Source organism: Rousettus aegyptiacus, unplaced genomic scaffold (assembly GCF_014176215.1).
Source record: "Rousettus aegyptiacus isolate mRouAeg1 unplaced genomic scaffold, mRouAeg1.p scaffold_m13_p_2, whole genome shotgun sequence".
Lineage (NCBI taxonomy): Eukaryota > Metazoa > Chordata > Mammalia > Chiroptera > Pteropodidae > Rousettus > Rousettus aegyptiacus.
The window spans coordinates 136,926,127-136,938,128 of record NW_023416295.1 but is presented as its reverse complement, the minus strand read 5'-3'; the positions used below and the strand labels follow the sequence as shown (position 1 = coordinate 136,938,128).

At 35.6% G+C, this 12,002-nt stretch overlaps 1 protein-coding gene across 1 annotated transcript in view; it reads left to right on the top strand.

Moving 5' to 3' along the window:
* Window positions 1-12,002, top strand: part of PDZRN4 (PDZ domain containing ring finger 4) — a 320,925-nt gene that overhangs the window by 186,056 nt on the left and 122,867 nt on the right. The gene's annotated exons all lie outside the window — the stretch shown is intronic.

The window sequence follows — 12,002 nt, the reverse complement described above, 5'->3', positions numbered from 1 at the left end:
TTGGATTCCTGTTTGTTTCCTCCAGTTTGGGACTTTTGAGAAATTGAAGTAATGATCTACATTTTGGCACTCCCTCACATAGAAATCTTCAGTAGTACTTCACTACCCACTGTAGAGAGAACAAATACAGACCATCAATACTCTTCACCTAACAATCAAGTTCATCTCTCCTGAAGGGGTTTTACACTTCACCCTGCAAACTAAATTATTTGCCATGCCCTTAATGTTCCCATGTTTCCTTAAGTATTAATCTTTTCTTCATTATTTTCTTCCACAAACAATTTTTCTTCAACTCTCTATCACTACCTGTTAAATCTATGCTGCCTTATATTTACCTGAAAAATAGTAAAAAATTACCAACAATTAACTACATATATATGTAGCATATATTTGTACGTAAACGATATATAAAAATAGATCTTTCAGCTAACTAATATTCCACAGTGAGCAGTACACCATTTCTCTACTGAGAATTCTGTTTTAATGATTTATTTATTTAATTATTTAAGGTTAGCAGAGTACTCATGTGTATCAATAAATACTTGTTGCATGAATAAATGAATTTAACTGATTGTTTTTAATTAGAATCTCTTGGCTCATTAGCTTGGTATTTCTTGAGCCTGACAGAGTTATCAATTTTGCTTTTATTTGTAGTTTTATTCCTAACGATTTGTACACCATTTTATATGCTACACCTATGGAAATAAATAGGAATAATCATTAAAGCACAAAAAGAATTAATACAAACATAACCTATTTTCGCATTATTAATTAATAATAAAGGAGAGTATTTTGTGTCTCTCATTACATGACAGAAATTATAAAATATAGTCTCAGTCAAATGAAATGTGTACATTACAGTTACCTCGCAAATTGTCTGGTACTTAAGTGAGCTTTCGTTGGTTACCATTATTATAATAAATTTCCGGTAATAAAATTTACCAAAAATTGTTACCAGTGTCCAAAACTTTATAAATATATGTATATATAAATATATACATGTATACAAAATATACATATACATCTCATTCTGTGTGTGTGCATGTATAATAGTAATTACTTTTGTCAATATGACATGTCTTCGAGGCCTTTACAAAATGTTTAGCCCAGGTCTTATCCTCTGCTTTCTTCCTTTTATGTATGCTTATTCTGGTTTTCCCAAATTATTACCTTCTGATTTTCTTTGTTCAAAAACTCCTTTTTGTTAGTTAAAAATTGCAATGTATGCTCAACTCTGTGTTGTTGTTGTTGTTTTGCACTCCTCAGCATTAATTTCAGTTAGAAAAATTTTTAAGATTTGTCCTACTAGGACAATTTTCCCCCAAATTTACTGGCTCTATGTAATCTGATGCTTCTGACCTTTTGTATGTAATATTGTATTTCACAGACACGCTGCCATGAAAATTTTGCCAAACTTCTAATATTAGTTCCATCCTTCTGAGTCTCTTTTCAAATCAGAAGTTTCATTTTACCTTGGCATTAGACTCCCACCCCTCATTTCAGTAGTTAAAAAGTTGATATTAACATCTTTAAGCTGTTAAAATTTTGAACAAGTTAATAATTGTAACTTGTCCAAATCATTCCCAAAGTGGTAAAACTCTTGGGAGCCGAGGTGGGAAAAGATGGCCTTCTATGAGGAACGGTTATTTCATGTAAGCCTATCAATAATTCCATGAGGCAGGAGCTATCAACTTTGTTTCACAAATGGGAAACTGCGATTCAACCAAGTTAAACCTGGTTTTGTAGTTCAAAATGTAGAGCTAGGATTTTAACCCACGACTTTTTTATTTTGCAGCCCATGTCATTCCATTACTCTTTCTATATTGAGAATTTCCTTATGCTGTGGAAATTCCTATTCTCTGAAACACACTAAAATCATTCCAAGCTATGTTTGGTTTCCTTCAAGCCCACTTTCCTTGATTTAAAAATAATCCATCACTTGATGAGGAATCAGCTTAACCTATTTGTGCTCTGTTTGTTTGCTACAGAGTTGCTGTCTTAACCCAATTAAGATGCAAAGTCCCTCAGAGCTTCAGTCTTTCTGAAATGGGTAGTTTCACTCCAAAGGATTATTAGCTCTATAAGATTACACCCTGTATATACTTAGTCTGCTTCTATAAAGCTCTCCCTATGTTGGATTTATTCTTCTTTCTTTCCGAAAACATACTGCTTATCTTTACGGTTAAACAAATGATCTGATGAAAATCTGGGTGACTTATGGGGAAATTTGACAATTTTTACACTGCTATTTCTGAGTATTCATTTAATTATGCTAGGTCTTTTGTATATATCTTTTTGCACAAATTGCTGAAGAGGTCCCTAAAAGCTATCATAACTTGTTTTTGAGTCATGATGAGCTGTACTTTTCTGTGCTAACTTATTGTTTAAATACATAGAATACAGACAATACAAGTGTTGTCTTTGAATCTTAGTCCTACTAAGTTACGCTGGGGTAATAAACAGTTTTCAAATTCTCAGTGGTTTAATTAAGTAAAGGTGCATTTTTCCTTTATACGAAGTTGGATACAGGTCTGGAAGTTCATGTGAAAGACTTTCTCCAAGTAGTGAGCAGGGACCTAGGCTATTTTCACCATGTGACCCCACTGTATTGGTGTCTTTTGTTACACGTATGGTGAATATGTTTGGTCCTTCCCCACTGAATGTATCACTAGCCTTCTGGCTCTACTTCAGCTTAACTAAGAAATAGACTTGTAGCTAGCTGGATTAAAAACACCAATGATTTTAAGAATTCCAACTTGAAACCACAATTTCCATGGTATACCCTCCATTACCGCTTCTCTGATACCATAGGCTCTATGACCTCAATTAACTTAAGTGCCTTATCACCACTACATACTGCTCCTTGTGAAACAGATTTCAAATGGCAAGCTACTAAGCTCCAGACAGGTTGGACTTGGTGTCTAGAGATACTGAAAATCAAAGAATTATATATTTTGGAAGAGAAGATGGATTTATACTTTAACTCGATCGGTTTAGGCACATTATGCAAAATCTTCTCGCTAACATAAAATCCAATAAGCAGTCACTTAATTCCCTTAGCCTGGCACCAATACCTGGATCTTGGGCCACTCGTTGTCTCACTAGGGGGACAGTGGGTCGTTCATGCTTAACCTCATATCTGGTCTCAGATGCTAAAACTCAGCCTTGCTTTAGGTCTGGTAAGAATTCACTCATCAGCATAGCCCATAGGTAAGACATGTCTAGTAAACTCCATAAGGAGACAATGACTGATTCAGGCTCAACTCTACCACAAACTCTTCACTCATGGGCCATAGAACTAAAGGCACTGTGCTATATGAAGTGGGTCCTGTTGCCTCACTTCTTTACTGGACAAGGCAGAGTCTTAGAGTTAAGCCCATCTGGATTTAAATCTCAGCTTTGCCAGTTTCCAACTGTGTGGTGTGACTTTGATCAAACCACATAGTATTCTGAGCCTCAGTTTCTTATGTGAAAAATAACCATGTATATCTCATAAAATTTTCGTGAGACTTAAAGCATTTTTGATATAGTAGGCACTTTGTAAATGTTAGTTCCCTCTTTAAATTAGTAATAAAGACCTGATGGTCTTCATAATCATATAAGTACCCATATTAGAAATTATAGTGCTAGGAGACATTCAAGAGAGTGTCAGGTTTAATGCCTTACATCTAGATTTAGAAGAGGAAAAGGGGTGCACACATCTGAATTGTTTCAGTAGACTGTTTGAAAATGCATAACCCAAGGCCTCATTCCAGGTTTGGTGAATCAGAAGCTCCAGGGATAAAGCTTGTGCATGTGTAACTTGAAAAAGCTTCATGAATGAGTCAAAAATAAATAAATAAAAATTAAAAATAAGAATGAGTCTGATGAACACCCCTAATTATATACCAAGCTCTAGAGGTCTGCACAGAGCTTGATAAATAGGAGGTACTCGGAATTTAGAAGGTCCATGTCTTGGCCCGGTTCCTACCTCTCGTAACCATATCGCTCTTTTCTGCTTCTTCCTGGCTTCCAGTCACTATGACATTAACTTTTGTTTACCTTAGAGAGATCCAGCTCCTCCCAGAGGAAAATTCACATTTCAGAGTATCTAGCCATTTGCAAAAATGCAGACAAGACAATAATATAGCTGCGTGCTTTTGCGGGGATATCTTCACAATAATAGAATTGAGACGCTTCAGCAAGACGTTATTGTAAGCTGTAATATTATTAGCTAGTATTTATTGAGCAGCTACATAGAGCAGGTCTAGATAAAGCCCAGGTACACCAATCCCTTTGTGGTAAGTACTATGAATATCCCTATTTCGCAATGAGGAAATTGAGGCATCTAAAGGGTGTGTAACTTGTTCAAGTTCACACAGAAAGTTTTTTAGAATGAGGTTCGAAGACATCTCTAGATGACTTTGAAGTTTAAAAAGAACTCAGATGCTCATTTTGATGATAAGATGTCCTAAACAGGAATTTGTATGCAATCAGGAATTCTAGATGACCAGTTTATAGAAATTGATGTTGTATTAATATATTGATTAGTAATGCTAATGTTTTAAACAGCCGTATTAGGGCCGTTTTCATGATAAAACAAAAGTGGCCATTGGCTAAGAGAGATCTGAAGATGCCAGGAGCACAATAGATAAGTAATTTCATAGGGTCCTGAAAGCAGAGAAAACTTCAGGCCTTGGAAACGCTATTAAAATAGCTCATCTCTTTGTTTTCTATCCCTTATTTATATTTACTTGGTGTTATATATACATATATATATATATACATATATATATGTATGTATATGTATATAAGCAGGTAGGGAATAAAAGAGATATCTCAAGCTCTAGAATATCCAAGAACATAATCCAGTTACTCTCTATCATATCACTCTGTGTTAATTTCCTATATAACCCCTATTATTGCCTAGATATTTTATATAATGATTTTGTTTGTTTATTGATTGCTTCCTCTCACTATAAAGTTTCCTCCATGAGACCTAGGACCTTTGTATAGCTTCAGTATCATTACAGTAACTGAATAGGTGAGTGGAGTCCACGAATAAGAGTGGAATGATCACGTATCACAGTGCCAGGCAGAAAAGTGGAGTCTAGAATCAGTTCAGGTCAAAGGAGAGAAATATACCTGAAAGACATAAGGAGTGACACTAGTAGAGATGTGATCTCTGCACCTAGAGCAGGAATATTCTATTGTATATTCTCTTTTGTGTATGTGATGTGTGTGTGTGTGCACGCACGCGTGCATGAGGGGGTTGGGGAGGGGGGCGGGGATAGGGACCAGGGAACTGGAGGCAAGAAGGGCTTATAAATGTGTTTTAGGCAGAGAGAAGCAAGAACCCAATAGTTGGCTCCTTATATTATTATAAACTCCAAATGCTCATGAGTGAATGATAGACCCAGGTGAAAAAAAGAGTACCCTGAACCTAAGAAAATGGTCTGGAAAGGAAGAAAGGAGAGATTGAGCAGTTGAAATTGATCATGCTTGGTCACCTGGTGTAGGGAAAGAGAAGATGAGAAGAGCCAAGTCAGACTTGAGCACCTGGGGATCATCAGGCCATTCTTGGTTGTAGAGCACACATAGAGCAGAAGTTTGAGGGGGAAGAGAATTATGGCTTAGTTTTGATAAGTTGAATTTGGTGTACTATGGCTTGTGCTAACAGCCCATATATTAATGTAGTAGTCAATAAATAAGTGGGCCTGAAGCTTAGGAGAGAAGTTAAGTCTGTGATTTAAATTTGGGAGTCATCAGCAAATCTACACCTTCACTTTTCTCAAAACCTCTAAATTTACTGGTCTTAAGTAACAGTTGATGATTATTCCTTAATATAAGATATAACTTCCCTACTGTTAATTTATGTATTCCCTACTATAATAAATATTAACAAGAAAAAGTATTCTACAGTTATTGGTACATATTGAATGTAACAACACCCTATCATCAGTGGAATGGAGTTAAGGTTATGAAATTGATTAGATTTATTTAATCTATTTTATGCAGCCATATATGAGGATACAATTTGAAAACTGGGAGTTAATTTTAGACTATACTCTAGTCCTTGGGGAAATCCTTATATCTCAGTGTGCTGTGAGCATCACCAGAATGCTTCTTCTAGCTATCTAGGAATTTTTCATAATGATAACTATCTCCGACTGACAGGCAATATAAATACTGGTTAAGCAGTGGATACAAACTACTTGGGTTTATGTCCTAGCTCTCCCATTCCCCACTAATGCGACCCATTTACTACCCATGTCAAGAAGATATATTAATAGTACCCACCTCAAAATGTTGATATCTGTTAAATGAAATCAATAACTTATAATGTTAGAACAGTGACTTGTATTCAAAAAATACTAAATAAGTGTTAGCTCTTAGTTTAAAAAATATTTAGGAGTTACCACTCTGCTCTAGTCATAGTAATGTTCAGTAAATACTGGTTGAATGGAAGTATTTATTGAGCATTTGCTAGACCACTTTTGTAAATTAAAAATGGTAATAGTATCTAGACATTACTAAACAGTGTGACGTTACCAAAACATACTTTTGAAAGTATGTGGCCAGTTGGCCTATTGATGATTAAATCAAGAAAACCAATATACTGGGCTACATTAGTAATCATTAAAATTCCTCAAAGAAATGTCTTTGGGCTACCTATTTCACAATTGCATAAATCTTGCTTCACGCTATCATTGAATTCTGTACACTTATGTTCACATTACTTACACATTATGCATTTAAAGAAATAAATAGAACATCAGAGTTATTACTCTGACTATATTACATTATATTTGTTATACGGAAGTGTGTGTGTGTGTGTGTGTGTGTGTGTGACATTTACAAAATGAGTACTTTTCAGGCCATTTCTGTTATACAAAGGAATAGGAAACAAATAGCTTTTTAGAAGTCGTTGAAGGACCAACATAAGTGTACAATAGCAAATAAGGTAGACAGAAGTATGACTCTAAAGTTTCAATGAAATAAGTTGTAAATAATAATGTAGAGATTTATTATGACAGAAAAATTAGAAATAGACAGATAACCTAGAACTCTAAAATAGATGATGATGATGATGATGATGATGATGATGATATTCATATGATTACTAGTGGCCATTACGTATCAGGTACACACTATGTGCCAGGTACACTTGACACATATCGTCGCACCAACTTTATCCCTTTCAATAATTGTTTGGTAGATACTATAATTATCCTTGTTTTAGAGATGAGAAACCAAGAAACAGAGAAGATTTAAAAAATAACTTTCCCAACATCACATAGATAGAAATTAGGGAAGCTGAGACTTGACCCAGGGCAGACTGACTCTAGAATCCATGCTGAACCAGCTCAACAATATGGACAAAATATTTCACAGTTTACAGATTTTTTCTCATGTATTTTATCTAATTCCATTTTTATGATCAGCTTGCAAGGTGTTCAGAGGCTGTAAGATCCACAAAGCCATACAGGTAATAGTGACAAGGCTCAGATGGGAACCCAATTCCTCTTCTTTGCAATGCCATTCCCTTTCTTTCCGTTAGAGTCTAGTCTTATAACTTGACAATTCGTAGTAGTTCATAAGTTGGTAAAGTACTCTTCATTCACCAAGCAGTTATTATAGATGCAAAATGAAGGTGGTCACCCAGTAAATACAATGTGAAAAGGATGCTTCGTTACACATGTATCTGTCGAGCTATAACCAAGCAAGTGGTTCAAACATGGGCACTACCAGCAGAAGCTTTTTTTTGTAAACTCATGATATTAGTTGTTATTGCAGAGTGTTATAAAAAAAACAACTGGATTAAAGTCAAAAGACAAAGGCTCTAGGTCTCCTGACACTGAGACTTTCAACATCTAATTATTTCTTCATTAATAAGGAATACTATCTGGCATGTTTATGTCAAAGACATTGTGAAAATGAAATGAGATGGTACATACACCTGACATTCATATACCATCAGTCATATGATAAGTGCCCAATACGTATTCGTGGAAAAACTAAGTTGATATATGACTAATATGTGGAACAGTGTATAACTTCAAATGTATATGTAGTATATACATATAAAGACACCAATAAATGATAAACTGCATGTTATCATACCTTATTCATTTGTGTACCTATCACAGAGATTTTTATTTCACAGACTCTTAAATATACCTTATATTTATGGTTCTTGAGTCCTTCAAGTTAATATTTCCCACATTAGGGGGATAAAAATGTCACCTGGCAATTACATATAGATACAAAAACTCAAATTTGTGTCACTTGGCGAAAATCAGGTCTGCTGTCATTTCCTAGTTATTTATTCAATATGGCCTTATTGAAGACCTACAATGTGAAAGACACCATGCTAGGAGTTTCAGGAAGTCAAAGGTCAATTGACCAACTCATCCTAGTCTGCCCAAGACTTATGTTACTTGCTTCCCTCACATGTCTTAGAGTTCAGTAAGGGAGGCAAAGCATGTATATAAAGATGATGCAAAACAGAAGTGATGTGTCTTGAAATGAGTATGGATGAAATGCACTGCGGATTCAGAAGTTGAAGAGATGACTACTTTAGTTTCATGAGCGCAGAAAGGAGAGAGTTTAAACTGGACCACAAACTGTTAATAAATTGATTTGTGGAAGTTTCTGAAGAATAAGCAGGATGAAATAAAATCTGGAACAAAGGTAGGCAGATGGAAACCTGTACACAGCCATTCAGCTTTCCTGGAGCCTAGAAAGATGACTTATGCACTCAAGGTACCAGTTTGCCCAGCACTGAGGGCATTCTTAGGATATGGAACCTTGAATGCTAATGCTCGGAAAGACCCAGGCAAAGCTGATGAGTTGTTCATTACTAGTGTGCTCTCAAGCACAGTGCCTAATGACTGGTTATCAAGGGTATGAGCTAATCAAAAGTATTTTGCTGATATATAAAAACATTTTAATACTTTGATAAGTAAAGTTTACATCCTTATTTTAGGCTAGATTTAACCTTTTAAAGTTTCTCTCTCTCTCTCTCTCTCTCTCTCTCTCTCTCTCTCTCTCTCAATTTCAGCACTTTCAAGTGCTATCCTACATTTTACATTTTCTCAGTCCTCAGGATCAGGTAAAGGCATACTGATATAGTTCTAGCTTTCTCTGCAACAGTTAGCTCGGCAAATTAGCTATTGACTTCAACCATATAATTTGTAATTGGAGAACCGAGTTCAGATCTCTCTGCTCAGTTTGACCTTAATTAAGTCATTGTCTCTCTGAGACTCAGGTTCCTTGTCCTATGATTGAATATAAGATTTTAAACTTTAGAAAATGTTAGGTAGCTAAGTGTCTACTCAAAAGTGTCTAAGTGCCCTCTAAAATGATAGGAACTAGAACAGAAATGTGTAAACTGGGTGTTAAGGTAGGTGATTGGCCTAATTGGAATGTCCACATATGACTGTGGCAAGGACACAGAGAGAGTAATAGAGTAAAGTTACCTACTGAATCTCCATGCCAGCAGAGGAAAAAGAACATCAGAGTCATTGCAAAGGCAATAAAGAAAAGGATCATCTACAATTTATGGCAGCTGTCACAGACTCAGGGGGACTGGCAATTCAAAATATTCTTATTTGTGTTTTCTATCCCTCTCAGAGAAGGAACTGCAACTATGGGCTGCCTTCACCACCAGGGATGGTGCATTTCAGTTTTAAAAATGTCTTCTTGTAAAGGTAGCAAAAATATAGAAATTATATTTAAAAAATGTCCATTAAATGAATTATAGTGTGACCACCTAGCAACATGCTACCCAGGTCAGGAGTTAGAATTTTGTTAATCACACTGAAATTTTCTGGTGCCCCCTCCTAATCACAGCCACCTATGTCCCTGCAAAGAGTAACCAATATCTTTACTTTTTCGGTAATCATTTTCTTACTTTTGTTATAATTTTATCACCCAAACGATGTGCATACCTATAGTATATAGTTATTAACTCCTGTTTTTAAATGTCACTGAGGTCTCTTAAAAATCTATAAACTTCCTCCCCATAATATCTATCTATCTCTGGTCTGTCTGTCTGTCTGTCTCTGTCTTTTTCTAGTCCATCCCCCCTCCCTCCCTCCCTCCCCACCCCTTCTTCTCCTTCTCTCTTTCCCTCTCTTTCTTCCTGTTTCTCAGAAACTGAAATATGAATCTATGTTGACTTGCCCACAGTCTGAATTGGGCTGATTGTATCTTCATAGAATAGTTTAATATTTCAACCTGTCCTCCACATTCCCTGTAATTTTCTCACTTTTGGATAGGTTTTTTCAAAATTGATTTCATTTTCTTCTGTCAGGTGGTACATAACATCCAGTTATCTCTTGTGTCTGTGAGTGCGTGCATGCATGTATGCGTGTGTGCGTGCTTGCATGCGTGTGGGTGTGTGATATTAGCAACCATTAATTCTCAGTATGTAGATCCATTCATTAAGGATTGCTGACATGGGCGTGTTCTATCATTCCTCAATTTTTTGGCTAGAATAATTCAATAAAGAGAAACTCACCCACACCGTCTCTTTAGTGACTTAATGGTACACTTGATAGAGGAAAAGCAATATAAACTCTGGATTCCTTTCTTTTATTTGCCTCTCATTTAGCCCTCTTAGATGTCAGTTTAGATGTCGACAAACATATGTCCTACTTTGAATGCCATGACATTTGGGGGCAGTTAACTAACACAAAGGCAAATAAAATAAATAACTATAGCTTGAAATACATACTTAACATGTGATTTTATAGTTTGGCAAATTTTTTTCCAAGGATATTTGGAAAGATAGTCATCTGTTCTCTGCCTATTTTTAATCCATATAACCCCAAATACTATTACTGGTCAAGACATATAACATTTAATCCATTCGTATTTTTAAAACATTGTTCAGATTAACTCATTTTTCCTACCTACTCTAAACTTTGTAATCTAATAAAAGATTTTATAGTTTAATCATTGAGAAACCTAACCCTCATGTTCTAATGAAATTTAGAGAACTTTGGAATTATGGGTTACCCTTTTCAAATCGTCCTTCACTTCTATGAGATGAGCCCATTAGAAGCAGAAGATAGAATCTTTCCAGAACAGATGGGCCAAGGGCAGCATTTGATAAATGATTAGAGAAGCTGCCCTTGCTTCCTGAAATAGAAACAAAAGAACAGGGGGACTAGTAATGAATAAAGAAAATAGCTAAGAGAAATTCCTGAAAGAATAATTTCAATTTGAAACTGCTTTACTTCATGGGAATGTTTATTCTTTACTTTCTGATGACTAAGAAAATATTTTTATATTGTTTTTTTTTCTATAAAAACCAACTTCAGAACACCATAAGGAAGCTCCAATAAGCAAAAGTAGCTTTAATAAGTTTCCTACTTAGCTTTTAAAACCTGTTGCATAAAGAAGTTTTATCAGTGGAAGAAGCACTTTCATTGATAGATGAGTGAACCGTCCTTGCCTTACTGCATTCTAATTCCTTGATCTGACTTGTTAATGTACAGAATTTAAACACCTGAAAATCATTAATCCTTATGCAGCTCAGCAATACAGAATCTTTCAAAGAAACAGGCAGTGCTTACTTTGAGGATGTGAACTCTAACATAAGAACACTTCATGGGAAGTGATGTAGACACTCAGAGAAAATTACAATTTTAAAAATCACCAAACATATGTGTTTTACAGCTGCACCTAAAGAGACTGCTTCTGTTTGTGGCCACCACTGGTTTTCATAAAGGTTCCCTCAAATACCACCTTGAAAACATTCTTTCTATAAAGGAATCAAAATAATTAATATCTACCGCCAGTGTTTTCTAACTTGCAGGAAGTCCTGGTGAACTTTGTTCTCATGCACTGTTCCCAATTATGATGCCAGGTCTCTCAGCTTGGCTTTCATCCAGGCTGTTTGGTGAAATTAGGCCCAGAAAATCGGATTATTGCATCCCAAGGGAAACGGCTGATAAGCAGCAGATGATTGCTCATCTCCTTGCTACTTGCTGGTGTTGAGGTGTTACTAGTTG